The sequence below is a fragment of the Panthera leo genome, chromosome B2 (assembly GCF_018350215.1).
Source record: "Panthera leo isolate Ple1 chromosome B2, P.leo_Ple1_pat1.1, whole genome shotgun sequence".
Classification (NCBI taxonomy): Eukaryota; Metazoa; Chordata; class Mammalia; order Carnivora; family Felidae; genus Panthera; species Panthera leo.
Window position 1 is genome coordinate 101,970,931 of NC_056683.1, and position 16,036 is coordinate 101,986,966.

At 39.5% G+C, this 16,036-nt stretch overlaps 1 long non-coding RNA gene across 1 annotated transcript in view; it reads right to left on the bottom strand.

Annotated features, from left to right (window-relative positions):
• LOC122219134 overlaps positions 1 to 16,036 on the bottom strand; it is a 44,339-nt gene that overhangs the window by 25,099 nt on the left and 3,204 nt on the right. The window contains exons 2-4 of the long non-coding RNA XR_006202274.1: positions 11,074 to 11,161; positions 7,581 to 7,704; positions 1,115 to 1,201 (exon numbers count right to left, since the gene is read on the bottom strand). This is a non-coding gene — a long non-coding RNA (uncharacterized LOC122219134). The remainder of the gene's footprint in view (positions 1 to 1,114; positions 1,202 to 7,580; positions 7,705 to 11,073; positions 11,162 to 16,036) is intronic.

A 16,036-nucleotide genomic window follows, 5' to 3' on the forward strand; every position in this document is an offset into this window, starting at 1 on the left:
GGGTTTTAGTACCTTCCATCATATTTGAGATCCTTGTAATCTCCAATACTGGTGTTCTACTGGATATAAAAACACGGTAAGAGGGTAATGAAATGCTTCCTTCTCAATAATCACTTAATTTTTGTGTCACCCGAATTTATCTGGCTCAAGACTAGATTTGTATCTTGGCTTACCTATTCAAATAAAGGATTAAACACACCTAGTGAGAAGAAGATGAAATGTCACGTGTAATTATAACACAAACACAAAAAACACACATGATGCCGGCCACGGAAGATCGGGAACTCTGTGCCCAGGATACCAAACAACTCAAAAAATACTCACATTTCAGTTATGCACCAAATTATAATTTGCCTCGCATGACAGAGAACTTCTAAGACGTTGCTGATTCTTACACCAACCACCACGATTCTCCAAGTGGAACTGAAGGTTCAAACTTGGTTTGATGAACCCCTTGCTTCTTGGCTAAGAAAACACCAAAATTGCCAACCAGGCAAGCTACATGATGCAAAGCTCCCTTCCAAATCTTCTTCAGTATAGAAGATATGGGTCAGCCAAAAAAGTATCAATTCCCCAGTAAAAAGCTGGTACATGGATATCCTGAGACAGCCATTTCCAGCCCATCTGGGCACCAGATCCCCAGTATTCTCATTTACGGTGTAGTTGCTACCTGAAAGAGTGGAGGCTTACCTGACCGAGCTTACGGGTTCGTGTGCACAGCCACGAGAACAAGGGACAAACAGAGATACTGAAGCTTACATGTAATTATTTTAAATGTTTTCATCTTTAAAATAAGAACATTTCATTTTTTAAAACAATACGCATTGGGGGCACCTGGATGGTTCAGTCAGTTAAGCATCTTACTCTTGACTTGGGCTTGGGTCATGGTCTCACAGTCCAAGAGTTCAAGCCCCAAGTTGGGCTCTGTGCTGTGTCAGCATGAAGCCTGCTTGGAATTCTCTCCCTCCCTCTTTGCCCCCACCACACTCATGCTCTCTCTCAAAAGAAATACATAAATTTAAAAAAATTGTTTTAAACATGTTTTCTGTCAAGAGGAACTGGACGAAGGGCAGCAAAACAAAGTACAAGAATCATAGTTAATGCACTGGATTACCTTCTGTGCCACATCTTCCCAGGATCCATTTCACCAGAGAGGAGCCACAGACTTCAACAGTAGGATCTAAGAAGTTCTGTGCGACTCCTGTGAACAGTGACATAAGGATTTTATTAAAATACAAGGCTTATCCACGTTCTGCCATTCACTTGTGGGAGGCTCCACCTGGCTTCTGAACACCCAAGGGGTGTCATGGAAGGTTCATAACTCGCTCATTACTGAGGTAGGAGCCACCCCTGAAAACAAGGATGTCAGATTCCTCATCCTCACGTACTGCTTCCATACGGCACCTAGACTTTCTCAAGCATTTTGATGACTATCTCCACAAGTGCTGGAAATTCAGATACCTCCTGAAAGCAAGACAAACCACGTCCTCTCTATTTTCTGCTGCGACCTTTACTTCTTCGACTGGCCTCCATTCTATGCAACCCAGCTCCCCTCATCTTTGGTCCTTTCAGTCTGTGCCTTTCCTAACTTTTTGGGGTTCAGAACAAGCCACGTTTTTATCATCTACTAAATCTACTTTTGACTGGATCAACATTTAAATGGGCTAGTCTACGCATTTCATTTTTTTTTTAATTTTTCCGTTTGATGTGATCTAACAGGCATCACTGGCATCTTACCTGAGGCACTGTACTTAAAAATAGAGAAAAATGATAGAGAGGCAGTTAGATCTTTCAGAGTTCTTCTCTTTCCAATATGGAATTAGCATAAATATCTGCTTACTTTAAAGAAAGTGTCGGGGCGCCTGGGTGGCTCAGTCGGTTAAGCGTCCGACTTCGGCTCAGGTCACGATCTCGCGGTCCGTGAGTTCGAGCCCCGCGTCGGGCTCTGGGCTGATGGCTCAGGGCCTGGAGCCTGCTTCCGATTCTGTGTTTCCCTCTCTCTCTGCCCCTCCCCCGTTCATGCTGTGTCTCTCTCTGTCTCAAAAATAAATAAACGTTAAAAAAAAAATTAAAAAAAAAAAAAAGAAAGAAAGTGTCTAAAGACCTCTGCATCATTGAGGGACACAATGCATCAGGCATCCCTCCTGACTAGCCACCTGTTGACATTGTTAGGATACATCACTAAGCCAGAATCTATCCATGTTACTGACCTTACTTTTTTTTTTTAACTTTGTTTAACATTTATTCATTTTTTGAGAGACAGAGAGAGACACAGCGTGAGTGGGGAGGGGCAGAGACAGAGGGGGACACAGAGTCTGAAGCAGGCTCCAGGCTCTGAGTTGTCAGTACAGAGCCTGACGCGTGGCTCAAACTCGTGGATGATGAGATCGTGACCTGAGCCGAAGTCAGACGCCCAACCGACTTAGCCACCCAGGCGCCCCTTACTGCCCTTACTTTAAGTTTTGATAAATAATGCTGATATCATATTTACTGAAATCTGCAGATTTCCCCTGACATTAAAGTACTTGATGATGGATTTACAGTGCCCTGATAATTGCTAAAACTACCATCAGTTTGTCAAGTGTTGACAGTGATCAAACAACTCTGCTTTGCAACCATACTAAATAAAAGACAAATGCTAAGCTTAATTATAATTATAATGCTTTTCAATTTTATGAACGGAATGATGTCGTATAGCTTTATTTTGTAGGTGAAGTTTGAAATCAGTGTTTAGAAAGATTTGTTGAGGTTTCACTTATGGGAAGCCTTAAAAAAGTTTTTTTTTAATGGGAATGCAAGCTGGTGCAGCCACTCTGGAAAACAGTATGGAGGTTCCTCAAAAAACTAAAAATAGAATTACCCTATGACCCAGCAAATGCACTACTAGGCATTTACCCACGAGATATAGGTATGCTGTTTGGAAGGGACACATGCACCCCCATGTTTATAGCAGCACTATCAACAATAGCCAAAGTATGGAAAGAGCCCAAATGTCCATCAATGGATAAATGGATAAAGAAGATGTGGTGTATACACACACACACACACACACACACACACACACACACACTGGAGTATTACTTGGCAATCAAAAAGAATGAAATCTTGCCATTTGCAACTACATGGATGGAACTGGAGGGTATTATGCTAAGTGAAATTAGTCACTCAGAGAAAGACAAAAATCATATGAGGACCTTCACTCATATGAGAACTTTAAGAGACAAAACAGGGGTGCCTGGGTGGCTCAGTCGGTTAAGCATCCGACTTTGGATCAGGTCATGATCTCATGGTCCATAAGTTCGAGCCCTGCGTCGGGCTCTGGGCTGACAGCTCAGAGCCTGGAGCCTGTTTCAGATTCTGTGTCTCCCTCTCTCTCTGCCCCTCCCCCGTTCATGCTCTGTCTCTCCCTGTCTCAAAAATAAATAAACGTTAAAAAAAAAAATAAGAGACAAAACAGATGAACATAAGGGAAGGGAAACAAAAATAATACAAAAACGGGGAGGGGGACAAAACAGAAGAGACTCATAAATATGGAGAACAAACTGAGGGTTACTGGAGGGGTTGTGGGAGGGGGGATGGGCTAAATGGGTAAGGGGCACTAAGGAATCTACTCCTGAAATCATTGTTTCATTATATGCTAACTAATTTGGATGTAAATTACAAAAAAAAAAAGACATCAGTGTGAATAATAAGCTAATATGTAAGTATGAATATCGTATATCTAATTTTAAAATAAACAGGATATACAAAACTGCAAAAAAAATTTTTAATATTTATTTATTTTTGAGAGACAGACAGACTGTGAGTGAGGGAGGGGTAGAGGAAGAGGGAGGCACAGAATCCGAAGCAGGCTCCAAGCTCTGTGCCTTCAGCAGAGAGCCCGATGCGGGGCTCGAACCCACAAACCACAAGATCACGACCTGAGCTGAAGTCGGATGCTTAACCAACGGAGCCACCCAGGCGCCCCACTTATGGGAAGCCTTTAAAGAAACATTAGGTTAAAAATAAATCTTCTCAGGGGCAGTTGACCTTTCGGTTGACTCTTGATTTCAGCTCAGGTCACAATCTGACAGTTTGTGGGTTCGAGCCCCACGTCAGGCTGTGTGGGGACAGTGCAGAGCCTGCTTGGGATTCTCTCTCTCTCTGCCCCTCCCACTAGCTCTTTCTCTCTCTCAAAAATGAATAATAAATAAACATTAAAAAAATAAATCTCCTGAAATTCTATCAACATACATATTACTCACTTTGAACATGAATTAAATTTGAGAAATTTTAACCTTATAAGAGTCTATTCTTCCAATTTCTTGTGATTCAGACTTACGGAATTATATTTCTTTCACTCAGATTCATTATTCAACTTGAAGTCACCTTTAAGAGAGAGAGGCAGCGACAAGAGTGAGACTGTAGGAAGAAGCTGAATTTTTGGGGAGTGGGACCAATCAGAAGTCTTGGTTTCTGATCTTTTTTCTGTTACTAACCAGTTAAATTTAAGCAAATCACCTACTATTTCTGGCCTTCGATCCTATAGTAACCCATTTACAAACAACAGGGACTATAATGTACAGCATGCTAGCTAGCTATAGTTAATAACGCGTTAAGAGACTAAATCTTAAACGGCCTCATCACACACACAAAAAATTTCATTACTGTGTATGGTGACAGATGGTAACTAGACTTATTATGGTGATCATTTTGTAGTGTATACAAATATTGAATCATCATGTTGTACACATGAAACTAATATGTTATACCTCAGTAAAAAAAGAAATAGAAAATAAAACAATCGGAGAAAGATAAAACAATAGATTGTCTCGGAATAATTTGCACAACATATAATGAAGACATCTCTAACTCTATACCTAAAGATGTAAAGGAGACCTGAAAACGGAGACCTGTGATGTTCCTGAAGGGTAAAGTCAATATTATAAAAAATGTCAATTTTACACAAATTGATTTTCAATTTGTATAACTTTACATAATCCCATCAAATATGTAGACAGAAAATGTTTCTGGAATTAAAAGGTTGTTTCCAAATTTCATTTGGAAGAATAAATGACTAAGAAAATTGACTTTTCAAAACAAAAGAACAAATATCCCTACCAGCTATCAAAATACATCACAAAGTTATACTAATTAAAAAAATAGGGGTGCCTGGGTGGTGCAGTCAGTTGAGCATCTGACTCTTGACGTCAGCTCAGGTCATGATCTCAAAGGTTCACGAGATCAAGCCCCACATCGGGCTTTGCAGTGACACCTTGGAGCCCGCTTGGGATTCTCTATCTCCTTCTCTCTCTGCCCCTCCCCTGCCTCACACTACCTTTCAAAATAAGTTCCAATTGAATTAATAATCACAACATTTTTAAAAATGTAACAAACACGAGAAAAATATATACGTAATTTTAAGGGAGCAAAGTCATTCCTAAATAAGACAGAAGACCCAGAAGCCATAAGGAAAGCAACAGACAGAAACTAAACTTTTATGCACAACAAAAGGCCACAAACTAAGTTAAAAGAGGTGACAGACTGGAAGAAAATATCTGCAACATGTAACAGTAAGGAGGTGGGGCACCTGGGTGGCTCAGTGAGTTAACCATCCCATGCTTGATTTCAGCTCAGGCCATGATCTCACGGGTTCGCGAGTTCGAGCCCTGTTATCAGGCTCTGCGCTCACAGCACGGAGTCTGCTTGGGATTCTCTCTCTGCCCTTCTCCCAACTGCATACATGTGCTCTCTCTATATACACCTAAAAATAAATAAACTTAAACAGAAAGGGGGTAAACTGCTATAATATGTAAAGAGTATAAAGCTCCTTCAAATCAAAAATAAAAAGACAGTCTGATATAATTAGGTAAAAGAGTAAGAATGAGCAGAAGAAAAAAAAATGATAAAAAATGTGAAACAACACTGATCTTACTAGTTATTTCCCATCAAATTACAAAACACCGAACAACCGATATTATGCAGTTTTCACAAGGAAATGGGGAACCAGGCATTTTCATCACTGCTCACCTGACTATAAAACAATCACATTTTTATAGGTCAATTCAGCAACATCATCAATATGCTATAGATTCTGATAACAAATCATAACCTTTGATGAAACAATATTACTTTGACAATCCATCCTGCAAAAATACCTACACACCTGGACAAATGTATATATGAGTATTAATAATATCATAGAGGGGCGCCTGGGTGGCTCAGTCGGTGAAGCGTCCGGCTTCGGCTCAGGTCATGATCTCACACTCCGTGAGTTCGAGCCCCGCGTCGGGCTCTGTGCTGACAGCTCAGAGCTTGGAGCTTGCTTTGGATTCTGTGTCTCCCTCTCTCTCTGCCCCTCCCCTGCTCATGCTCCGTCTCTCTCTGTCTCAAAAATAAATAAAACCATTTAAAAAAAAAAAAATAATAATAATATCATAGAGAAAAATTTAACACAGCTTACATATTCATCCGTAGGAAGAATTACTAAATACATTTTAAAAGTTCTATATGAACTCTGAAACGTGATGTGGTGGCTAAGAAGAATGAGGTTTTTTCTTGGGCCGCCTGGGTGGCTCAGTTGGTTGAGCATCTACTCTTGATTTTGGCTCAGGTCATGATCCCGGGGTCCTTGGATCTAGCCCTACGTGGGGCTCTGCACTGAGCACAGAGCCTGCGTAAGATTCTCTCTCTCTCCCCCTCCACACACTCCCTTGCTCTCTCTCTCTCTCTTTAAAAAAAAAAAAAATGAGGTTTTTCTATTTGTACTCTTAGGGGAATTCTTCAAGATACAAAGTTTTAAAAAGAAGCCACAAAATAGAATACAAAGACTATACAGAATAATTTCATTCACGGTACTTGTAAAACTCATGTACGTATCTGTGTGTGAGCATGAAAATGAACAGGAAAAAAAAAGCTCAGAAAGATACAGCACGACCAGCTAACAGAAGGTAGAGGAATTTCTAAAAGAAGGAATAATGAAAGGGAATATTTATATTCTTTCGCTTGTTAAAAATTGTAGCAAGCAGGTATACCTTTTCTCATTAAAAATTTTTATGGATGTTATGCTAAGTGACAAAAGTCATACAGAGAAAGACAGATACCATATGTTTTCACTCTTATGTGGATCCTGAGAAACTTAACAGAAGACCATGGGGAGGGGAAAGGAAAAAAAAGTTAGAGAGGGAGGGAGCCAAAGCATAAGAGACTCTTAAAAACTGAGAACAAACTGAGGGTTGATGGGGGGTGGGAGGAGGGGGAGGGTCGGTGATGGGCATTGAGGAAGGCACTTGTTGGGATGAGCACTGGGTGCTGTATGGAAACCAATTTGACAATAAATTTCATATTAAAAAAAAATTTTATGGAAAAATAGGAGTTACCAAGTGTAGTATTTTTATTAACATAGCTCCCACCTTATGCAGAGCTACTTGGTCATATATTAAACCTGCAGTGACAAAGTCTAGAGTTTTCTTTTGTGACACATTCATTTCTTTTCCTTATTTTTCATATTTATGTGAATAGCTCTAGTTTTTATAAGGTTAAACTAATACAGAAGCTTAACTTCTAATACTGAAACCTATAACACTGAGTACAGGCCTCACCTAAAAGGCTGTATTTCTTCCTAGAGGAAACAACAGCTCCAGAGGGCCACTACCGCTATGACACCTTCGGGACAGCCATGCTCTGGGCTGGACATCAACCCTGAATCACGTGACACTGGTGCCTCTGCAATACAGAGAACAAGATTTGAAACTGATATCCAATCTTCTACGAAATCCCAAGGTTGTTGCTCTGTAAGGGAAAGGGAATGTTTAAACCCAGTTACCAGGCCTCTGAGATCACTTTTTGCTACGTATTTGCAGGGCACTCTAGGGAAAATTGCTTCACCTTCCCCGGCCTCGGTATCTCTCCCATCACTGAAATGGTATCAGCGCTGACCTCACAGAGCTTGGACCCAAAGCTAAGTGTATTTGATTCCAGAACTCTTAACTGCTCCACTAGACAGAGCCCTGCCTCCGGCCATATTCACACATTTCACATTTTGTAATCATGATGACAGTCATAATCACCGTGAGGATTGCAATTGTTGAAAAATTATCTCTTTTTAATATTTTTTTTTTCTCAAGACTGGAAGAAAAAACATGCAAAAATAAAATTTGCATAAGGATAACAAAATATTGCCCAAAGAAATCCAGGGTACAAATAAAGTTAACAGATTGCTGCTAACAAGATTTTTAATTGGCTCTCAGGGAAAAAAAAAAAAAAAAAAAAAGGAGCGAGACAGAGAACCTGAAGAAAGCTCATTATTCTTTCTGGACTTTCTATGAGGAGGGTGGGATTTTAAAAAGACTAATGGTGCATATTTTTCTAATTGTCCTTTACCCTGACTCTCTCTGCTGGCTTTCCCAACGAAGACCGGATGAGATGTCCAAGGAGAGAGGACAAAACCACCGCTTATATTAAACAACTCTGGTTTGTAGGATATTTAAGGAAAAGCATAGATTAAGAAAAGATAGAAGGAAAGCAAAATGTGGGGATATGGCATTTGCTTAATCATGTAGAAGTCTAAACATTAATTAAAATTGACATTAATTAAGAAATATAATCCCACTTGCTTCATGAGAGCCGTTGGCTGGCTGGAAGAAAAAGACAACTACTCACATGGAATCGCCCATTCTACTACAGGCCTTCTAGGGCCTTCTGTAGTCTCTTGTCAGCTTCTCCCTTTGGGAATTCTGGGAATTCTCCCTTGGGAATTCTGCCCAAGGGAGAGGTTGAGAAATGGCGGGTTCACTGCAAATCCTTACTTTACAAATAAGTACTTAACAACTGTTCCGCTGATAGACGCTTTGATTATTTATTTTACTTCCAAATCTATTCAGGGGTTTTTTACCAAATCCCCTTTTTCCAAGATGAAAAGAAAACCCAGTATTTATTGAGAGCTTACTTACTAGGTGCCACCTCTAGCTGTCACACGTGTTACCTCAGAATATTCATTGTCTCTCCTATTTTTGTTCAAATCTCAACAGAAAACTTCTTACAAAGCACACCTTAAGACAACGATGATAATAAGACATTATCTTAACAACTCTTTAAGAGAGGAATTTTGATCCACATCTTACAAAGGAGGAAACTTGGGTTCAGGAAACTGAGTCAACTGTGGAAGGTCACAACATAGCTACCAACAGAACCTGAAATTGAACTCTTGTCCTCAAATCCCGTAGTCCTACTACACCACAGCTGTTTCATGCTGGGAGTGGTAAATTCTCTAAAGACAAGTAGTAATTTTAGAGACAGCCAAAGGCACGGTGAATAAACCTGTATTTTGAAACTTAATTGAATACTGAAATGTTTAATGTACCTAGAAGGTGTTAGTGTTATTAAAGTCAGTGATCAAAGTGGGTGATAGAGTACAGTAATAAAAATCATCATCATATAGTATAATTATGAAGTATTAAGACAGAGTTAGTTTCTCATGTGGCTTATAAGGTCCACCCCAAAGAGAAATTTTCCCCAGACTGATCTGAAGATTGGCATTGGTCTGATGGCTTCTGATAAAGTGATAAAGTGAACTGCTTGTTCCTATAAGTGCTAATATAATGACAACGGAAATCAATATTTTTAAAAATTTTTTTCAGTGTTTATTTATTTTTGAGAGAGAGAGAGAGAGAGAGAGAGAAAGACAGAGTGTGAGCGGGGGAGGGGAGAGAAAGAGGGAGACAGAACCCAAAGCAGGCTCCAGGTTCTGAGCTGTCAGCACAGAACCTGACGCGAGGCTCTAATGCATGGATAGCAAGATCATGACCTGAGTCAAAGTTGGGACGCTCAACCCACTGAGCCACCCAGGTGCCCCTAGAAATCAATATTCTTAACTTCATATTTTATCCTGTTTATGCATAACCATACACTCATAATTATATTATATATTATAATATATAATGTACTATATAAACAGTATCTTATATAACATATGTGTGTATATAATATGCAATATAATACATAACCATACAATGACATTAACTACATTTTAATATGTTTCATGAAATAGTCCTGACGACTAATTAAGGGCTTAATAAGTTCTTACATAAGAATTAAATGAAAAAATATGGAAAAACAATATAGGCAGATATTTGCCTATATTGTGTCAAGTTTTTACTGTTTTCCCTTACTAAATTGAATGAGTATTTTGATTGTGTCAATAAAAAGACAAATTGAAAATCAAATTATTTTTTAAAGAGTAGTGACAATGTCTACATTAAAAAAAATTTTTTAAAAAGGGGTGCCTGGGTGGCTCAGTCAGTTGAGCATCCAACTTCAGCTCAGGTCATGATCTCCCAGCTCCTGAGTTTAAGCCCTGCGTCAGGCTCTGGGCTGACAGCTCAGAGCCTGGAGCCTGCTTTGAATTCTGTGTCTCCCTGTCTCTCTGCTCCTCCCCTACTCACACTCTGTCTCTCTCTCTCCCTCAAAAATAAATAAACATCAAAAAACAAAGTAATGACAATATCTACAATATAACAGTTCTTTGTTTGCTTATTATAGGGTACTCTCAAAACATCACAATGATAATAATACAGATTCTGTAACTTCAAAAGCCACAGGTATTTTTTGCATCTGGTGAAAAGAATATAAAACAAATGTAGAGAAAATCACTATCTCTTTTAGTCAATTAATGGACAGAGTATAGTTTAAACTCACTAGAAATACTTAGGACATTTAAAGTACAGTGGGAAAAAAACAAGAGGCCCAGCCAAAAAAAAGTGTTAGTATGAGAAAATGAAATGCTGAGAACATGAAAAAATATTTTGAGGGGCGCTTGAGTCGGTTGGGCATCTGACTTCGGCTCAGGTCATGATCTCGCGGTCCGTGAGTTCCAGCCCCGCGTCGGGCTCTGTGCTGACAGCTCAGAGCCTGGAGCCTGTTTCGGATTCTGTGTCTCCCTCTCTCTCTGACCCTCCCCCGTTCATGCTGTCTGTCCCTGTCTCCAAAATAAATAAACGTTAAAAAAATTAAAAAAAAAAAAAAGAAAAAATATTTTGATCAAGAAGAAAAAACCTGTCTTAGCTACACAATCGGGAGGAAATGTCTATTACTTACCAATTGCTATTTTTTCTTCTCTACCTCTTGGGGGACATTTTGCCCCTCCCAGTGCAACTACTGCTGTAGCTGAGTCAAATGCACAAACCTGGAAAAAGGACATAGAAAGTTCAAAATCACGATTCTCTCCTCAGCAGAAAGGGAGATCAGTTCACAGTCCCCTTGAGACCTGCTCCTTTTTAACGCCTAAGGCAAGAAGCTGGTAGGGAACTGGTTTCTTAAATTGTTTGAAATTATGAAGTATCATTAAGTTCTTCAATCTTCTCTCTATAAAGTACATTAAATGGGGCTATACTAAGATCTTGTAATTACTAGTTCTTTGCCAGGAGGCAGATAAAACAATTGTAAGGGACAGCTTAATATATTGCTACTCAGTGACCCAAACTAGCCTCTGCCTAGAGATTAGAGGGACATGGGGCGCCTGGGTGTCTCAGTTGGTTAAGCATCCCACTTCGGCTCAGGTCATGATCTCACGGTCTGTGAGTTCCAGCCCCGCGTCGGGCTCTGTGCTGACAGCTCAGAGCCTGGAGCCTGTTTCAAATTCTGTGTCTCCCTCTCTCCCTGCCTCTCCCCCACTCACACTCTATCTTTCTGTTTCTCTCAAAAATAAATAAACATTAAAAAATTTTTAAAAAGATAGATTATATGGACAGAATCTTGCCGATTTTTGATCAAGGGAGTTACAGGGGAGATGACTGTGGCATAGAAGGCCCTGGAGCAGGCAGAGACTACCTACGAGGTAATTCAGACAAAAGAATCAAGAACCTTGAGCTTCGATTTTAGTTTGAAACTGAGAAGGGAGAAAATACCAGAGATGTTTGAAAGAAAAAAAAGCAACATAACTTGACAAGAATGATCCATGAGGTGTTCTGGGCTACAGTAAATGATAGAGTGAGAATTCCAGTCCTCTCTTTGCTATTTAACTATTTTTATATTTTGCAAAGTCAAATCAATGGTAATTTGAGTGGGAGAAAAGGCAACACAAGGGATCACGTGTTTAAAAAGATGGGAAAGAAAGATGGTGGCTAGGGAAAGACAGGTTTACAGGTTGCCCAAACAAGCAAAAATGTCAAGCTTTTAGTTTGTTAGGTAATTTTTTGTTTTAGTTTTTACTTCTTTTTTTTAATTTTTTTTTTAACATTTATTCATTTTTGAGAGTGAGAAAGACAGAGCATGAGTGGGGGAGGGGCAGAGAGAGAGGGAGACACAGAATCTGAAGCAGGATCCAGGCTCTGAGCTGTCAGCACAGAGCCAGAAGCAGGGCTCGAACTCACGGACTGCGAGATCATGACCTGAGCCAAAGTCGGACGCTCACCCAACTAAGCCACCCAGGCGCCCCTGTTTTAGTTTTTATTTCTAATTGGTAGTAGAGTGTTTAGCCATACTGAACCCTTCTGAGGTCTTATATCTGGTTCTGTTCTTTGCCTGGAAAATGTGGGAGAGGAATGATTCAAAAATGCCTCCAAGAAACCTAATGAAATTCTTTCAGAACGTGATGCTAATTTTGATGGAAAAATGATAACCTCAATTTGAGGCGGGGGTAAGAAATATACACACGGCAATGCCCAGCTCAGTAAGGGGGCAGCAGAAAATGAAGATCTGAGATTTGCGTTAGCTGTTAGGACAGGAAATGCTGACTGTAGTCTCATCGGCATAGAAGCAGTATTTGAAGCAATGAGAATAAAACTCAAAATCGATTACAAACATGCCGTGACTATCTTTTTTATTAAATATCAAAGTGGGATAGGAGTAGAAGGCATAAGCCCCTCGAGGGCAGAGACAGCAGGATGGGGCAGTGAGAAAGTCGACCCGTCCCTGCAGACCACAGGCACTGACTGATCTGGCCAGTTAAAGACAGGAGGACTTCAAGCAAATTATGTAACTCTCTTATAAGAGGGGATTAACTTAATTGGTATTTGAATTTACTGTAGGTATTAAATGAAATAATATATGCAAAACTGCTTTAACTTTAAAAATTTACACCTACAACCAAAATGTAAATCAAATTCCAACTGTGTCCTTAATGGAAGAATGCCTCATTGTCATCACCCCTCCATTTCCTGCTGAGATTCGCTTCCTTCCCAGGCACCCTTACCATCTTCCCAGAGCGACACTGTGAAGGTCTGTCTGTACCCTCTCACCTCTAATCTCATGTCCCAGCCACACGTCTCATGTGGATTTCCTTCCCAACTGTAACTTCCTCTCTGTAGTTCGACACACTCTTTTACCTACATTCCAAGTGACTTCACTCCCTTAAGCAGCACACACACTTTTGTCCCTAGGGAAGGTAGAGGTAAATTCTGGGTGCAACCTAACCATGTTTTTATTCAATTACACACAATCTAATTTGTGGTGACTGTATTCTGGATAAAGTTACCAAGTATGTTTCCAGGGTCAAGAATCTGACCTGAGATTCTGTGTGTGTGTGTGTGTGTGTGTGTGTGTGTGTGTGTGTTTCTTTAAATGCAAATTCTCATTTTATGGATGTGGCCCTAGATACTTCTCTCGGGATGCATAAATAAAGTTTCATATTCTTTGGTTAATTTTTAGTGTCTCGGGCATTTTTGTAGCCTCCAAGAGAACTGGAAACGTCCCATAAAATTCTTATTCTCTCTAAGGCAGCATGGTATCCAGGGAAACAGTGTCACAGGCTTTGGAACTACCAAGAGCTGGATACAGAACGCAGCCCAGACCACTTATGAGCAGCAAAAACTCCAGCCTGTTATGTAACGCCTGGAGGACTTGGTTTGGAATACAATGGAAATAATGGTTTCTACCTTGTAAGATTACCTTGGGGATTCAATGAGGCAGAGTAGGCAAAGCACTACCCAGTGCCTGGTTTAAAGTAGATACTTAATAACTATCTGTTGAGCAAACGAGTGTCAGTGACCTTCTCAGTCAGCCCATCCGAAAGCCTAACAGTGTGCTGAACATACTTGAAAGATCCATCCAACTGGAGCAGACCTAACAGGTCTGGTTTAGCAGCAGCTTAATAAAAACTTGTCCATTTACAGATTGCAACAAGTGATTTATAATGGTTAAACGTACCCTTTAAAAAAAAAAAAATGACATTATCGTTTGGAATAAAAATAAATGTTTGATATAACTCTATAATTTCAAGAAACACACAGTTCAATTACCTCATTCTAGGCAGGAAGTTAATCTACTTTTTAATATCAGAAAGTATTTATGGCTTTCAAATAACAATGAAAAATTATGCTTTGCATGGTTCCTACGCTATCACGCCTGAAAAGTCAACTTTTTTCCATATGAATTTTATACTGTCACTTCTGGTCGGCCAATTAATTAGGTAATTCTGTAAGACTAGAAACCTGATCTTTTTAATGTAAACTTTGATTGCTCTCTGTTAGTTGTCTGTTACCTTTGGAAACAAAGAGGAGATGGTAATTATCTCCCTCTCCCAACTCTGTTCTTTCATGAGATGATATGGAAAGTTTTCGGCCTACCCCTGGAGAGTAAATATTACAAATTCTAGGAAATGCTACTGTAGAAAAGCTTTGAGAATTTCTGGAGAAAACTTTTCCTTTAAAATTTTAATTTTTCCTGCTTTTTGTTTACCCTTCTATAATCTAGAATGTATCCCACCCTTTGGTAACTTTTTCAAATATAAAATCTTATGCTAATTGAACTGAGAGGCCTGAAGAGCAGTGACTAAAAATATACTCACACTTATAGTGGTTTTGTAGTAATCACCTATGTATCTGGAAGGCATTCAACATTCCAGAAACTTCATTCCTATTGTACAGGTATTAGTCCTTGAGTCTCCAGATCAGATAACCAGTGGCACTGATGTTTCCTGACTATGCAAGAATCTTTCTATTTGAGTGGTATTGGACAGTTAATAAGGAGCACTAAAACAAAGCCTAAAGTTAAAGAAAGTTTCAGTATTCGGTACAAATGAAAAAAATTAATAAAGCTCCTACTACATACAAAAATATTTGATCCCACTGCAATGTTACAACCAATTGAGACCTTATGAGAGTCCTAAAATCAGACATCCCTCAATAGACAATGGCTAACACACTAGCGGTATTTCACTTTTCAAACTTGCTGAGCATCAATTTCCAAATCTGTAAAATGGAGATAACAATATGAGTCCATGGGGTTTGTAGTTAGAGTGAAACACAAGCCTAGCATAGGCTCACACAGTGCAGTGCCTGGCACACAGTAAATTCTCTTCCCTTTCTCTTTAAGTTTATACACATCTGCATGAAATCATATAGGATTAACCGTAATGGAGCATTATGAGCTCTGAGTCATTTTAATCCATATTTTACTTCTGTGCAGCTATTGACTGTATCGGTGCAACACAATTTGGATATAGGCTGAGAAAGTGAATGGCTGGTGATTTTAAAGAGGATTGTAATGGACACTATCGTTCAGTTAAATCATCATATGAGAAAGCTTGATATGCTGATGAGGCATCAGTAGGATTTATCAACCTCAAATGGGCACTCATGATTGCTCTGAAGTCTTACTGTGTCCCCAAATCTCAATCAATCATCATTCCATACCTTCTGTAACACAATTAAACTCCAACTCTCCCTCACTCTTAGCTAATGACTCCAAGGACAAACAGAAACCATCAGAAGGGAATTCTCCCATTTTTCCTTCTAGTAAATCTCTTCTTTCCCTTTTTAAGGAAAGGAACAGGGTCTCTCGAAAGCCAGTTTCTCAGCATGTGCCCTGTATCTCCATCTCCTCCTGTATTCTTAGGGAACCTCATCCCATTCATTACTCCTTTTCTCGCTTATATCTTACATATATCTACCTAGAGTAGAAAGGTCTACTGCATTAATTTCCGGAGCAGTCAACTTTGCTCTAATATCTTCCATTCAAGACAACACAACCCAAAACAAAAAAGCAGTATAGCATCCTTTCTAGCTACTACCCTGTCTCTCCACACTCTACCCCGTCAAATTTCATAAAGAAAGGGCCATTT